Genomic DNA, 17,668 nt, shown 5'->3' with positions numbered 1-17,668 from the left:
GTCCATCTTTTTTTCATATTTCTTTTCCTTAAATTTACGACACCATCTTATGGTGTGACCTACTTCATCACAAAATGGACAGAATTCATTCTTTCTGGTCGGTGCATCCTCTTTTGCACCACCTAACACCTTCTCAGGTATTATATTGGTAGCAAAATTGCTTTTCTTAGGCCCTGTCTTTTGTTTAGTTTTGACATAGGTAGAACCCTTATAAATTGCAAGTGGCTTGGCTTCTTCAATAATCCCGCTGCATGAATCTGACATGTACCGTTCTTCTCTTTCTAAATATTCCACCAGGTCTGGTAGCCTGGCTACTTGTTTGCTCTTATCACGTATTTTACCTGCCCTTTCTCTCCACCTTTCTCTCATTCTTCTGGGCAACTTGCTAATGATGATTCTCATATTACTTGAAAGATTAATTTCCTTCATATAGCCAAGATTTTTCATCGAGCTGCAACATCTTCTCAGAAATATTGCATATTCACTCAATTTTTCCACATCTTCTGGCTTGATTTCTTTCCAATCATGGGCCTTTTCAATGTATGCATTCGCAATCCTCTGTTCATCACCAAAACGTTCCTTCAATAATCTTCTCGCCTTTTTATAGCCCTGGTTGTCTGGCTCCATCTGACAACTTTCCACAAGCCTCTTCACCTTTCCTTGTGTGTACTTCACCAGAAACCTTAAGCGCTCTTTTTCATCCATAACTTTCTTCTCTAATACCTCTTCCAGTGCCCTCACGAAAGTTTCATATTCCAAAGGATCTCCAGCATACGTAGGAATTTCAACTGGTGGCAAATTGAGAGATTTATTTCGTCGAGCTATAATCTCGTTGAATTCAGATTGCTTATGTAGCAGTGCCATTAGACCAACCTGATTCCCTTCTCCTTGGTCCACTGGTCTTTCTCGAGTTTGTACGGATGTTCTTATAGTAGCTAGTTTCGGTCTAGCATCCATTTGCTGAGCTGAAGGTTCACTAAACCTATTTAGGTTTTCCAATCCAAGGTATCCTGTGGACTTTGACCGTGGAATCGATTCAACTGCCAATTCACTCTGAGCAGGTCTGGCTCTCTGTCTAGAGCTTATCGCCTTTGATGATCTAGAGCTGCATCTAGACCCTTCACTTTCCAGTATGTCCCTTCTGGCTTGAGCCACCTTCAACTTTGTATCTAATTCCAGTTGTTCCTGACATCGCGCCATTTCTTCTTGCTGTCGCTTTGTCTCATCTTGCTGTCGGGCCATCTGTTGCATCTGGTGTCGGGCCATCTGTTGCATCATCTCTTCTTGCTGTCGCTTTGTCTCATCTTGCTGTCGGGCCATCTCATGTTTTTTCTTCATAGCATCCGCTTCTATTGAGAGCGCTGCTAACTCAGCCTTTGCTCCCAAACGAGCAGAAGCCCTCGAAACCGAACTGGCTGAGCTACCAGATTTACGGCCTGATCTTTGTGAAGATACATTTGAGATACTATCTTCCGGTGCTATTTCATCACCTTCTTCTTCTGGCTTAGTATCTTCTTTTCTGCTACCTTTACTTTTGCTAACTTGCTCTAACCATCCTTCTACAACTTCTTTGGATTCATCATAATACTCCGTATTTTCACAATCCCACTTAAAATGTCTTGTCTGCTCCTCTGGAGAACGCTCTGCCTCCAGCAGTGTGTCCTGCTTCTCTTTCAGCTCATGGTTAAGGCTACTTATCAGGCGTAATTTCTCTTCCACCTTGTCCTGGTTCTCTTCTGATTCCATGAGTGTCTTCACACTTTCAAACATCTTTCTAATCTTCTTCCCCAACTTATTCCTATCCAATTCAGCCTCCTTGAGAACATAACCTCGACCTTTCTCAGTGAGTTTAAGTTGTCTGGCTGGTCTTTCTTCACCACCATGTGGCTCTTCTGGCATAGCTCTGCCCTCATCTTCCTTCATGATTTAAAAGAGGTCTTGGCAGATTGCCAAGTCTTTAAATTAGTCGAAAAAAAAAGTCTCTTGCTTCTGAGTGACTTTGTTATTATCAACAATTTCTTCCAAAACTAAAACATACTGATAATGTAGAGAACCTCTCTCTAATTCCAGGTGCAAAATAAATGATGCTAATTCCAATGGAATGCTCCTTTATCTCTTTGATTCAAAACAATCCAAGGTCGGTCTGCCTTTCCCAGACACGCTGGAGAAAACAGCTTGTTGAGCTCTATTACAGAATTCTTTCAATTAAAACCGTAATTTTAATTCAAAAGGTAATAATCAATTCGTACTCACAATCCAGTGATACGTCTTCCGATGCGTTCCGATGCTGTTGATAGACCTCAAGTCTCCTCCTGGCCGAGATCTTCTTCAGTTCCACGATTGGAACCAATCTTCTTTGGCTGCGCCTTTTCGAGGTCTTAGCCTTCGCACTTCGATCTTCTGTCCCTATCTCAGGGACTGGTATTTACCCCCGCCGGAGGTTCGCTTTTACTTATCTTCTACTTCTTCTTCTTCTGTCCCAATCTCTGGGACTGGCATTTACCCCCTGCCGGAGGTATCCTTCGACTTAATGTAGCGGCAGATTTTTCAGATCTTTCAGGAAATTAACTCCCTAGCCACTAATTGGTTGAGAGGGGATAAGGGGAATATCTTCGGTACGCATGCAAGCTGCCTCAGAGACTTACAGAGCTTCTACTTTCATAAAGCTTCAGCACACAGTCTTTTAATGAATATTTTCTTTATTGTAGATATAAAACAGTAAGATACATCCAAGGTTTTCTGTCTTGTTCCATCAATCTTCTTCGAACACCTGGTGCATTGCTTCAGATACTAGAAAACTCTTCGTGTCTTCTTCTTCACATGAGGCTTGACATGCTTGACATGCTTGACATGCTTGACATGCTTGACATGCTCGAAGGATAAACCTTCTCCCTCTCCTGTCCAAAACGAATTCCCAACTAAACTAACACGCAAGCAGTTAAGCTGCATAAACACGCCCCTAGACACGTCATAAAATCCCACCCACATTATAACGGGCTGGCTAAAATTTAAAGGAACATGCCATCCACAATGACATGCAAAATAGGCCAAATGGCCACTACAGTACCTGGGGAAGTTTTTACAACAAAATAGTCGAAGCATGGTCCCCTTGCGGTTGCAGTTTCCCCTTTGATTCAAGATTCAAGATTGAAGAGTTTATTGTCGTGTGTCCCTGATAGGACAATTAAATTATTGCTTTGCTTCAGCATAACAGAACATAATAGCCATGACTACAGAACAGATCAGTGTCCATATCCCATTGTATAAATATATACACACATGTATAAATAAACTATCAAGTGCAAATAACAGATACTAGTTTATTGATGTTCAGAGTTTTGTCCGAGCCAAGTTTAATAACCTGATGACTGTGGGGAAGTAGCTATTCCTGAACCTGGTCGTTGCAGTCTTCAGGCTCCTGTACCGTTTACCTGAAGGTAGCAGTGAGATGAGTGTGTGGCCAGGATGATGTGGGTCCTTAATGATGCTGCCAGCCTTTTTGATGGACTGGGCAGCCGATGATGGACTGGGCAGTGTTTACTACTTGTTGTGGTCTTTTCCTCTCCAGGGCGCTCAAGTTGCCGAACCAAGCCACGATGCAGCCGGTCAGCATACTCTCTACTATGCACCTGTAGAAGTTAGAGAGAGTCCTCCTTGACAAACCGACTTTCCGTAATCTTCTCAGGAAGTAGAGGCGCTGATGTGCTTTCTTAATAATAGCATCCGTGTTCTCGGACCAGGAAAGATCTTCAGAGATGTGCACGCCCGGGAATTTGAAGCTCTTGACCCTTTCAACCATAATATAAACGGGACTGTGGGTCCCCATCCTACTCATTCCAAAGTCCACAATCAGTTCCTTATTTTTGCTGGTTTTGAGGACCAGGTTATTGTGCTGACGCCATATGGACAGTTGCTCGATCTCTCTTCTATACTCTGACTCATCCCCATCAGTGATACGTCCCACAACAGTGGTGTCGTCAGCGAACGTGATGATGGAGTTCGCACTGTGACCGGCTACGTAATCATGAGTATAGAGTGAGTACAGCTAAATGATGGAATTCGCACTGTGACCGGCTACGCAGTCATGAGTATAGAGTGAGTGCAGCAGGGCGCTGAGCACGCAGCCTTGAGGTGCTCCCGTGATGATTGTTATCGAGGCTGACACATTTCCACCAATACGAACAGACTGGTCTGTGAATGAGGAAGTCGAGGATCCAATTGCAGAGGGATGCGCAGAGACCCAGTTCTGCGAGATTGGTAACCAGCTTGGAAAGGACGATTGTGTTAAATGCCGAGCTGTAATCAATGAATAACAGCCTGACATTTGTTTGCAAAATGTTATCCTCAGTGTGAGGCAATACATCGGCACATATTGGTCAAATGTGAAAGCGATTGTCTACCACACAAATTGTCTGTGGCTGCATGTGATTAGGATGCTATGGGGACAACATATATGGGTACCAACAGGAAATGTGTAGGGAAATGTTAGTTGTAAATACAGAACTGTGTTTCGCCCGTGACAACGCTCGATAGATCGTAAAACAGAATAACAATCGTTGCCACATTTTCTATCAAAGAGCAAAATAGGTCGCCAGTCGCCAGTCACAACATATTTGAAGTGCACTTAATGTCTGATTTAATGCTCGACCTAATTCTAGGACGGAAATTGTTTTGGTGAAGCTCTAAATCGCAAATGTAATGCAGTATTCCACGTTGAAAATAAAATACATCAAAAAATAATCAATGCCAAGCATCCGTCATCCAAGACTTTCTATGCGACGGATGAACTCCCTCCTGGTGATGAGAGAGACAGTTCAAAGTTGCATGTGAGGGCATGGGTCATATTCAGTGATTCGTTGCGCCTTTCCATGGATTTCATTTACGCTTCAGTTGACTAAATTCACATGTACCGTGGAACATTGACTTGTATTCCATACAAATAGCTCAGATACACCAGACATAGTTCAAACTCAATTATAATACATAGAGCAAATTTGAGAGCAAAGTCGGGTGGGGAGGAGCTGGAAAAGAAATGTGTGGTGGGACCCGCAAGTGATGAACGGGCACAGGGGATGGGGCGGTTGGCTGACAGGTTGACCAATTGACAAGGGCAAAAGTGAAAAGGAACTAAAGCTGTCAGCTAAAAATAGAAGGCGTGAAATGTAAATCCAGAGGGAGAGATTTTGGTGTTTCCGTAAATACAGCACAGCAGAGAAACTGAAGCTTCCCAAACTTCCATGTTATTTCCTGTTTTTTATGTAATATTCCCATTGTATCATATACTGTATTTTAAGTATAATAGATCATGATGTATAACCAAAATAATGAAATGCAAAAATAAATACATCTGTTTTTCCAAATTAAAATACCAGCTATATATCAGTTTTGTTTTTATTTCTTTTTTTGTGACGTTTTTCAAATAGGATTTCATAAAATCCTTACGCTGATTTTTACCAGAAATATTTCATTAATTTCATTAATTTTCAATTAAATAAGCCACATTTCAATCTATATAAGCCACATTCTGATTATGCGTATGATTGTCATCATTTATCACCCGATAAGATGGTTTTCTAATGCCCCACGTTTTTGCAACGTCCATTTGGTCACGTGTGAAATATGTGAATTAAACCAGAATAACCGTTTTTATATTTATTGTCATTTTTTTGTTTATATTTTGTGTTTAAGCTTTCCATTGAAATACTTAATAATGAATAGAACTTAAAAGCATGAAATATAAACCTAGTTTGCTCACCGACTTTAGCGAAACCTCATTCTGTAGTCCCTCCCGTTGAGTAAAGTTGTCATGGATATGGCGCTATTACGGGTTGTTTTTGCACTGGTCGCAATTTTTTATTTTAATTCAAAGTACGCGATTATAATGAATATGATGAGAACTACGGCCCTCGTGGGTGGATTAGGTGCCGACATTTTGTAAGGGAGCTTTGAAATCAGTAAGTGTTCCATATGTCTAATATGTCTTATAAATATTTTTTTATCGCTTTCTTTTAAATTTTGAAAATCTAAAATCTTGGTCAAATTTCTGTCGATTTTGATCACAAATTAGCTCAAAGGGATCATAGGTAGGCCCATTGTTAATACTGTGGTATTTCGTTATGTTTTAATAACTCTCAAATTTCGCCACCCATATCCCAGGTTGGTACCCGTATTTACGGAAGCTCCCATACCGGGCGAAGACGTCGGGTATTTGTACGTGGGTTAATGGTTTAGGGGGGCGAAGGCGCGTGAGGAATGGCTCCTGGCATCAGTGCATAAGAGGTCACTCTATCATGCTGAAAACGACGGGGTTCGGACATGCGTTAGAACCTGAGGATGCAGGCGGTTGGAGCTGGTGAGGTATCGTGGACGGAGGGCGGGTGGAGGGGAGCATGCTGTGTGGAATGGTGTAGGGCTGGAAAGTAGGAGCCGTGGTCCGGAGGCGGAGGCGACAGAAGAGCTGGAATGGGTTTTGAACTCCTCGAGATGAAGGCGGAAGGGGTACAATAGATGAGGCCTCTACTTAGGATACATCTTTCAACCTCTTGGATGTTGCCGGGGGTGCCGTCGAATCCAGGTAAATCGGTGTCTCCGCCCTGCGGCAGACTGGGAAGGTGGCGGGGACGCGTGCAGTCAGTGGCCCATATCCGCTTGTGATCGGGAATCAAGTAAGACATGGAGAGTCAATCCCCTGCCAGGGAGCATCGAAGGAGAGGTGTCAACCGTCTGTGTCGATGGCCCCAGCCTGCGAGCATTCATGGAGGCAGTGAGCGCCAGCTAGTTTGGTGGCCACAGCCGCTGATATAGAGAGATATTAAGTCTCGGTTCAGGTCAAGGCAGCTGGAATCATGAGACATCTGCTGGGAATTGGGCAATTGGGGCGCGGATTGCCAAGATTCACTGGCCGGTGAACAGTGGAAACTGCCCACGCTCGGCCCCAATGCCAACTGGAGGGATGTGGTGGGTGGACTTGTATAAACAACCGGGACACAGCGGCAGCCTGTGGCATAGCAGTGTAGCACGGAATCCGGGAATCGTACTTCTCTGAACATTACCGGCAGCTGCCTAGTCGGTTGGGTGTGGATGGCTGCACTCATCAATCGAGAGCGGGACTGTGAGGCAGACGCATTCAGACACGGCTGCTGCGAGGAGCGGGAGCTCTCCGCTGGCAGCGGCTGGTTCAGTGAGCGGAGATCGTGTGTCATTGCCAAGACAATCGGGCTGCTTCTGTCTGACGAACCCGATTTTTCTCGAGCCTGTTCATCTGTCGATACAGTTCATCACAAAATTCACCAGCTAGTTGTGTATGCGAGAAGGAATGTTCCCAGCATAAAGCGGGAAGGACAGAGGAACTTCAATCGCTGGCGGCTAAATGTATTTCAGTAAATGGCCCGAGCGGCTGAAATGTTAATTTATAAAATACTGACTGCCGAGACTCGGATTCGAACCGAGGTTGCTGCGGCCACAACGCAGAGTACTAACCACTATACGATCACGGCCACACACTTCAGCTGGGTGCTCACAACGCCGTCAAAACCCCTAACATTGATGTGACTCACCCACTGACGCTCCTGTGACCAATGATAAACCAGCGCTCTGGGTTCCTGTCCCGCTCAGTTACACCAGCATTTTATGTCTAAGAGGGAACTTTGGGATGTTAGTGAAGCAATAAATGGATTTATCATGGTATTTCCTTTCCACTGCATAGCCAATATAGTTAAAATCAACTTTGGAGGTTGCAGGATAATACAACGTACCAGAGAGTGGTGGACTATGTTTCGCCCAGGCACAACGTTCTCGACACTCCCACAGAGTGCCCACCAACTCTCGAAGAGCGCGTGACGCCAAAATACGAATAACCCGCTCCATCGCTAAATTTTGGGTAGCCCTGGTGAAGGATATGACGAGATTGGAACCCAGTGAAATATTTTATCATTCACCACTGAGCAACATAATTACTGGACTGGCCGGTGTATCATATGCATGTATATTGCGAGCCACAATCCAGGCTGGTTTCGACCGAAAATAGACAGACCAAGCTGTAGTAACTCAGCAGGTAAGGCAGCATCTCAGGAGAGAAGGAATGGGTGACGTTTAGTATCGAGACCGTTCTTAACGCTAATCTGATGCGGGCTTCTGAATTTAATTAATGCAGCCGAAGCACATTATAGATGGAGGGCCAGGACAATCCTACACCACTATTGCATAGGAGAAGGTATGAGATGTATTCGTAGGATTAAAGAGGTTATATCGCCAAGGCCAGATTCCGATAGCGTACCTACTTCTTCGTCCCGGTGTTACCAACCTATGAGTTATTTCCATTTATGTATTCACGATATGGCCCAGAAAGTCTGAATCAACGCAATGGCACTTAGTAACACATATTGCAAAGGAGTGTCCCCAGCTCTGACCCCAGGCGTCTTCCGATCTACAAACCTCCAACCTGGAATGCAAACCTGACTTCCATCTCTCTGTCACTCTCTTCAGATGATTTTGACCATCCTTTTCTGCCTCATTCAGATTTCATGGAATGGTTCTGTGCAGTTGCACTGAAGGTTGAGATTTTGTGGTTCTTTTCCGATTAACCCTTGTGTACTAAAATGTTAAATTTAATCTTCACCTGTTTACTCGTTACAAACTTTGGTGCTCCTATGTATTAGTCAGAAACTCGGTTGAAAGTATATACGAGCTGTCATTTTATCTTCTACTGTTAACTGATGCAAGTCGGAAACGAGGCCAACATCCGTGATTATTATCAACGGTTTGCTGTTCCATTGAACGGAATGCTGTTCCATTGAGGACATCCGATTGTTCGCTTTCTTTATTGAACAGCGTTTCTCTTCTCCCATCATAGATTCGGCCCGCACTCGTCACTTCTCGATACCCCGCAGCCCTGCCCTTGCTGACCCTCCACAAGTGGCAACAGAGACAGAGTCCCTCTCGTCCATACATTTCACCCCATCAGCAATCGCATACACCACATAATCCTCCGATATTTTCGCCACCTCCATCGGGATCCCAACACAAATCACATCTTCCCATCTCCACCCCTTTCTGCCTTCCACAGAGAACATTCTCTTCGCAACTCCCTGTTTAACTCGTTCCTTCACAGAGCTGACATGGATCTTGAAAAAGCAGCAACAAGGAGAAGCAGGAAGATGCACTGATTGGCTGGAACCCGTGGGGGAGGAGAGACAAAGGTGAGTCAGAGTGGATAAACAGTTGAAAAAGAGCGGCAAAACGCAGACAGTCTTAACACAGAGCTGACGTGGATTTTGAAGAAGTAGCAGCAAGGAGAGGCAGAAAGACGCACTGATTGGCTGGTGCCCGTTGGAGAGGAAAGGACGTCACAAAGGACAAAGTTTAAAACTGAAGAATTCGATTTGTAAATTGGTAAATTGGTAAATTAGGCAATTTATCAGTGAATATAAACAAGGCTGCTCTATGGGAGCGGCAGTGAGGGAGCGGCCTTGTGAGGGAAGTGTGAGTCTTTGGCTCGAGTGTCTTCGGCGAGGAGGAGACTACGCAATACGCTGGAGAGGGATGGACGAAAGAAGGAGATGATTCATAGCGATGCTTGCAGTATGTGGGAGGTCAAGGACACCGCTGGTGCCTCTGGCTGCTTCAAGAGTGAGAAGTACATGCAGATACAGCTCCTGAAGGACTGTGTCGTGGAACTGCAGTAGCAAGTGGATGACCTCAGGTTCGTCCGAGAGGCGATGCAAAAAGTGCTGTTGAGTCAAAACCAAGGAGGCCGACGTCATGCAACGCAGTGGTGGTTGGAGACTCCATTGTGAGAGGTACGGACAGAGGTTTCTGCGGCAACAGATCGGACTCAACGATGGTGTGCTGCCTCCCGGGTGCCAGGATGCAGGATGTCATGAACAGAGTGCGGAAAATCCTCAAGGGCGAAGGTGAAAATCCGGAAGTTGTCGTGCATATTGGCACAGACGATGTCGGAAAGAAGGGGGTGAATAGTCTGGAGCGTGACTTTAGAGAGTTCTGAAATGTGGTGAAAAGCAGGACCTCCAGGGTGGTATTCCCCGATTTGCTTTCAGTTCCTCGTGCTTGCGAGAGCAGGAACAGGGAGATACAGGACCTGAATGTATGGCTGGGGAACCGGTGCAGGGGGGCAGGGATTTAGATTTTTAGACCGCTGGGATCTGTTTTGGAGTAAGGGGGAACTGTACAAAAGGGACGTATTGCACCTTAACAGGTGGGGGACCGGCATTCTGGCAGGCAGGGTTGCCATTGCAACACAGGTGGTTTTAATCTAAATAAGGGGGGGGGGGGGGGGCGTCAAATGGGATTGTCAAGGACGGAGTTAAAGGGAAAGGGAGTAAAGGGATAGTTAATGACGCCAGAATTAAAGGGTAAGAAAGCTCCCAAAGGGATACGAGATTATGGCGAAGTGTAGTAGGGATCGATGTGAATGTTGAGATGCGTAAGGAATTAAAAATACTGTATTTGAATGCGCGAAGTATAAGAATTAAAGTAGATGAGCTTGATGCTCAGATAGAGGTAGGTAGATATGCCATTGTGTGGATTACCAAGACGTGGCTGCAGGAAGTTCGGGTCTGGGAAGTTAATATTCAGGGTTATATATTCTATAGAAATGACAGGCACGTGGACAGAGGAGGTGGGGTAGCTCTTTTGGTGTGGAATGGAATTCAGTCCCTTGCGAGGGAAGACATAGGGACTGACGAGGTAGAGTCACTGTGGATTGAGTTGAGGATTTGCAAAATGAGGAACACAGTGTTATATCTAGTCCTTTTATAGTTTTATATGTTTCACGAAGAACCGCTCTCATCCTTCTAAATTTCAGTGAATACAAGCCCTGTCTTTCCACTCTCTCCTCTTACGACTGTTCCGCCATTCCTGCAATTAACCTCGTGAACATACTCTGGACTGCCTCAATGACAAGGATGCCCTTCCTCAAGTTAGGAGACCAAAACTGCACATAATTCTACAGATGTTGTCTCAGCAGTGCCCCGTACAACTGCCGAAGGACTTCTTCACTCCTATACTGAAATCCTCTCGTTATTAATGTCAACATGCAATTAGCTTTCTTCACTGCCAGCTGCACCTGCATGTTTACTTTCAGTGACTTGTGGACAAGAACACTCAGGTCTCGTTGCACTTAGACACTCGTTACCGAGTCTGACACCATTGAGATAATAATCTGCATCCTTGTTCTTGGCGCGAAAGTGGATACACTCACACTTATCTACTATGTACTGCATCTTCCCACTCACTCAATCTGTCCAATTCACCCTGCTATCTCCTAGCATCCTCTTAGCTATTCACACTGCCACCCATCTTTGTGTCATCTGCAAATTTGCCAGTGTTACTTATAACCCCATCATCTAAATTAGATAAACTAAACACTAATTGGTTTTATTAGTGTTATAAGAATAAATCAGGGAAGGTAGTGCATCCGTGGATAACAAGGGAAGTCAGGGATAGTATCAAAACAAAAGATGAAGCATACAAATTAGCCAGAAAAAGCAGCCTGCCAGAGGACTGGCAGAAATTCAAAGTCCAGCATTAATTAGGAAAGGGAAAATAGATTATGAAAGAAAACTGGCAGGGAACATAAACATTGACTGCAAAAGTTTTTATAGATATGCGAAGAGAAAAAAGAATAGTTAAAACAAATGTAGGTCCCTTGCAGTCAGAAACAGGTTAAGTGATCACGTGGAACAAGGACATGGCAGACCAATTGAATAACTACTTTGGTTCTGTCTTCACTAAGGAAGACATAAATAATCTGCCGGAAATAACACGGAACCGGGGGTCACATGAGATGGAGGAACTGAGTGAAAACCAGGTTAGCCGGGAAATGGTGTTAGGTGAATTGAATGGATTAAAGGTCGATACATCCCCAGGGCCAGATAGGCTGCATCCCAGAGTACTTAAGAAAGCAGCCCCAGAAATAGTGGATGCATTAGTGATATTTTTTCGAAACTCTTTATATTCTGGAGTAGTTCCTGAGGTTTGCAGGGTAGCTAATGTAACCCCACTTTTTAAAAAGGGAGGGAGAGATCAAACGGGGAATTAATCTGGTGAACCTACGCTGCATTCCCTCAATAGCAATAATACCCTTCCTAAAATTAGGACACCAAAATTGCACACAATTCTCCAGCTGTCTTTACTGCCTACTATATCTGCATGCTTACTTTCAAGGCATATAACCATAACCATATAACAATTACAGCACGGAAACAGGCCATCTCGACCCTTCTAGTCCGTGCCGAACACATAATCTCCCCTAGTCCCATATACCTGCGATCAGACCATAACCCTCCATTCCTTTCCCATCCATATAACTATCCAATTTATTTTTAAATGATAAAAACGAACCTGCCTCCACCACCTTCACTGGAAGCTCATTCCACACAGCTACCACTCTCTGAGTAAAGACGTTCCCCCTCATGTTACCCCTAAACTTCTGTCCCTTAATTCTCAAGTCATGTCCCCTTGTTTGAATTTTCCCTACTCTCAGTGGGAAAAGCTTATCTACGTCAACTCTGTCTATCCCTCTCATCATTTTAAAGACCTCTATCAAGTCCCCCCTTAACCTTCTGCGCTCCAAAGAATAAAGCCCTAACTTGTTCAACCTTTCTCTGTAACTTAGTTGCTGAAACCCAGGCAACATTCTAGCAAATCTCCTCTGTAGTCTCTCTAATTTGTTGACATCCTTCCTATAATTAGGCGACCAAAATTGTACACCATACTCCAGAATTGGCCTGACCAATGCCTTGGACAATTTTTTCATTACATCCCAACTTCTATACTCAATGCTCTGATTTATAAAGGCCAGCACACCAAAAGCTGTCTTTACCACCCTATCCACATGAGATTATACTTTCAGGGAACTGTGCACAGTTATTCCAAGAGCCCTCTGTTCACCTGCATTCTGCAATTCCCTACCATTTACCATGTTCGTCCTATTTTGATTTGTCCTGCCAAGATGTAGCACCTCACACTTATCAGCATTGAACTCCATCTGCCATGTTTCAGACCACTCTTCCAACCGGCATAAATCTCTCTGTAGACTTTGAAAAATCTACTTCATTATCCACAACCCCACCTATCTTAGTATCATCTGCATACTTACAAATCCAATTTACCACACCATCATCCAGATCATTGATGTACATGACAAACAACAGTGGACCCAACACAGATCCCTGTGGCACCCCACTTGTCACTGGCCTCCAACCTGTCAAACAACCATCCACCATTACCTTCTGACATTTCCCATTCAGCAACTGTTGAATCCATCTTGCTACTCCACCATTAATACCCAACCATTGAACCTTCTTAACCAACCTTCCGTGAGGAACCTTGTCAAAGGCATTACTGAAGTCCATATATACAACATCCACTCGTGCGGGACCACGACCACTCCACTCTGGTGACATCTTGCGTCAACTCGCCCCGTGAAAAAGCCCCATTACCCTCATCAATTTCCCGAGTAACCTCTTCAAAAAATTCAAGAAGATTAGTCAAACATGACCTTCCAGGCACAAATCCATGTTGACTGTTCCTAATCAGACTCTGTTTATCCAGATGCTTATATACATTATCTCTATGTATCCTTTGCATTAATCTGCCCACCACTGACGTCAAACTAACAGGTCTATAATTGCTAGGTTTACTCTTAGACCCCCTTTTAAACAATGGAACAACATGCGCAGTACGCAAATCCGGCACTATTGCCGTTTCTAATGACATTTGAAATATTTCTGTCATAGCCCCTGCTATTTCTACACTAACTTCCCTCAATGTCCTAGGGAATATCCTGTCCGGACCTGGACACTTATCCCTTTTTATATTTCTCAAAAGTGTCAGTACTTCCTCTTCTTTGAATCTCATAGTTTCCATAGCTACTCTACTTGTTTCCCTTACCTCACATAATTCAATATCATTCTCCTTGGTGAATACCGAAGAAAATAAATTGTTCAATATCTCCCCCATCTCTTTTGGCTCTGCAGATAGCTGTCCACTCTGACTCTCTAATGGACCAATTTTATCCCTCGTTATCCTTTTGCTATTACTATAGCTGTAGAAACCCTTTGGATTTACTTTCACCTTACTTGCCAAAGCAACCTCATTTACACATTATTTATACTCCTCAAGCACCTCATTTACACATGCTGCCTATAATTATTGTAGATCTCTCTCTTTTTCCGAACCAAGTGTCCAATCTCCCTTGAAAACCATGGCTCTTTCCAATTTTTACTATTTCCTTTCAACCAAACAGGGACATAAACATTCTGTACTCTTAAAATTTCAGCTTTAAATGTCTTCCATTTCTCTTCCACATCTTTCCTATAAAAACAAACTGTCCCAATTTACTCATTTTAAATCCTTTCGCATCTCCTCAAAGTTATCCGTTCTCCAATCAAAAATCTCAACCCTAGGTCCAGTTCTGACCCTCTCCATAATTATATTGAAACTACTGGTATTGTGATCACTGGTCCCGAACTGTTCCCCAACGCATACCTTTGCCACCTGACCCGTCTCATTTCCTAACAGGAGGTCCAGCACCGCCCCTTCTCTAGTAGGTACTTCTATGTATTGCTGCAAAAAACTATCCTGCACACATTTTACAAACTCCAACCCATCCAGCCCATTTACAGAATGTGTTTCCCAGTCTATGTGTGGAAAATTGAAATCTCCCACAATCACTACCTTGTGCTTACTACTAATATCTGCAATCTCCTTACATATTTGCTCTTCCAATTCTCGCTCCCCATTTGGCGGTCTATAATACACCCCTATAAGTGTTGCTACCCCTTTCCCATTTCTCAGTTCCACCCAAATAGCCTCCCTAGACGAGCCCTCTAATCTATCCTGCCAAAGCACTGCTGTAATATCTTCCCTGATAAGCAATGCAACACCTCCACCTCTTGCCCCTCCAATTCTATCACACCTGCAGCAACGAAATCCTGGAATATTTAGTTTCCAATCACAGCCCTCCTGCAACCATGTTTCACTGATCGCCACAACATCATACTTCCAGGTGTCAATCCAGGCTCTAAGTTCATCCACCTTTCTTACAATGCTCCTAGCATTAAAATATACACATTTAAGAAACCCACCGTCTCTTATTCTCTGTTTATTGTCTTTTTCTTCTCTCTCCTACATTTTGGGTCAGGGTGCTACCATTCTCTGCCTCCTGCCTCACACACTGACTGCTAGCTTTCCCAATTTGAGTCCCACCACCCAACCATACTAGTTTAAAGTCTCCCCAGTAGCCTTTGCAAATCTCCCCGCCAAGATATTGGTCGCCCTCGAGTTCAAGTGCAACCCATCCTTTCTGTACAGGTCGCACCTTCCCCAAAAGAGGTCCCAATGATCCAGAAACTTGAATCCATACCCACTGCACCAGTCCCTCATCAACTCATTTATCCTCCACCTCGCTCCATTCCTACTCTCATTGTCGCGTGGCACAGGCAGTAATCCTGAGAGGGTTACCTTTGCAGTCCTTCTCCTTAACTCTCTACCTAACTCCCTAAATTCTTCTTTCAGGACCTCTTCTCTTTTTTTACCTATGTCGTTGGTACCTATATGTACCACGACCTCAGGCTCCTCTCCCTCCCATTTCAGGATTTCTTGGACACGTTCAGACACATCCCTGACACTGGCACCAGGGAGGCAAACTACCATCCTGGTCTCCTGTCTCCGGGCAGGTGTGGAATGTAATGCGTTGGACGAAGTGCACATGTATCTCATGCTTTGTTTGGAAGCGCTGTTTTAGAACGTGGTTAATGGCGAAGGAGATGAAGAATGGGCACGTATTGGACCTTCTGGAATTGCAGGGAAAATATTCAGTCCCTAAACTTCAGTCCCTTAATTCTCAAGTCATGTCCCCTTGTTTGAATCTTCCCTACTCTCAGTGGGAAAAGCTTTTCCACGTCAACTCTGTCTATCCCTCTCATCATTTTAAAAACCTCTATCAAGTCCCCCCTTAACCTTCTGCGCTCCAAAGAATAAAGCCCTAACTTGTTCAACCTTTCTCTGTAACTTAGTTGCTGAAACACAGGCAACATTCTAGTAAATCTCCTCTGTACTCCTCAGTAGGAGCACCTTATCCCACGAACATTCAAATAAAATCTGACTGAACATGTTTAGTCTCCCTTAATATATTTCAGAATCAGAACGAGAAGAAGGAACACAACACATAGACAATTCAGCACAGGATCAGCCGTTCGGCCCTCAATGAGTGCGCCGTTCATGAAGCCAAGACGATATGTTAACGGCCTGAAAGTGGTCTGTGTCGCTAAATGGCCTGTATCTCCATCTGGTTATGCAAAAGACGCTTAAACGCTACTATACTATCTGCCTCGACCACCACCGGTGGCTTTCCAAGAACTCACGAGTATCTCTGAAAAATCTTTGCCCCGCACGGGTTTTATAAATCAACACTGGGAAAAAAATGTTCTGACTCTTTACCTTGACTATGTCGGAGAAAGAAAATTAACCCGGATATTCACACTCAACTTTCTCGTCATTAATTGCATTCGTATCCGAACAAATGTGGGGAGATTTTCCAAATGTTACCTTATGTTTTCCGGGTCATAAGGCAGACTGGCCAGTGCGATATTGCTTGACTATGAGAAAAGTTCATATTTCGAATTGTTTTTATTATTTTGTGCGGTAATTAGTGTGGTGTCCTCCGGTTTCCCCCCACACCCACATGACGTACGGGTTTGTACTTTAATTGGCATCTGTAAATTGTCCCTAGTTTAGGGGATAGGAAAGTGGACAACAAAGAAATAGAGTGAACGGGTCGGTTTCCACTCGGCTGTCCGTTTGACCTGTTGCACGTTGTATCTCCAGTCTAAACTCATCCACTGTATCTCTGCCGAAAGTCACAACAGCTCACGACGAGGAAGGGATTCGAAAATCCGCGTGCAAATCACAATGGGCTCGCAGTCCATCGCCTTAACCTCTCGGCCACCTGAGCACATTTCTGGTCTGTTTGGATTACAACTTTTACAGATTGCTTTTAACTTTCGTACATTTAATGAAGTGTTCTCGCTTCATTTTCCACTGACGGTTATTTAGTCATATTTTGTCGATTTCTGATACACTCCCAATTCTGATGCATATTGTTTTGTTTTGGGAACATCATGGTTCTTTTCAATTACTTTAACATGCCGATTACTCGCGCAGGCAGAAAAGGTGTAAACGCATTCCCTTCCTGCTTTGGGTTGGATGGAAAGTATGTGATTTACAAGGTGTCAATTAAATATCCCATTGCGAAATGAGACATTTAGCCGATTGTTGGCGTGCGTGATAATACATCTTGCTCATTTACTGCAACCAAACTACCACTCGTTCATGTGTGTTTCCATTGTTTGGATAGCTCTACGTGGAATCACTGTAAACTAAACCATTTCTTGTCCATCCGACCACATTCAATCTTTCGGAGAGAAATTTATCACTGGAGGATACTTGGCCGGAGCAAATGGACACTAAACATTCTGTCCATAGATACATAGATCCATAGACAATTGGGGGCAGGAGTAGGCCATTCGGCCTTTCGAGCCAGCACCGCCATTCAATGAGATCATGGCTGCTCATCCACAATCAGCACCCCGTTTGTGTCTTCTCCCCATATCCATTGATTCCACTAGCCTTAAGAGCCTATCTAACC

The 17,668-nt window shown here is 44.0% G+C and overlaps 1 non-coding gene across 1 annotated transcript; it reads right to left on the bottom strand.

The window, feature by feature from the left end:
• Window positions 1–7,424: 7,424 nt before the first annotated feature.
• Window positions 7,425–7,496, bottom strand: trnah-gug. The gene has a single exon. It is a non-coding gene; the product is annotated as a tRNA-His (tRNA).
• Window positions 7,497–17,668: the final 10,172 nt, after the last annotated feature.

The sequence above is a fragment of the Amblyraja radiata genome, chromosome 37 (genome assembly GCF_010909765.2).
Source record: "Amblyraja radiata isolate CabotCenter1 chromosome 37, sAmbRad1.1.pri, whole genome shotgun sequence".
In the NCBI taxonomy this organism is placed as follows: Eukaryota; Metazoa; Chordata; class Chondrichthyes; order Rajiformes; family Rajidae; genus Amblyraja; species Amblyraja radiata.
This window is presented reverse-complemented; position numbering and strand designations above follow the sequence as displayed.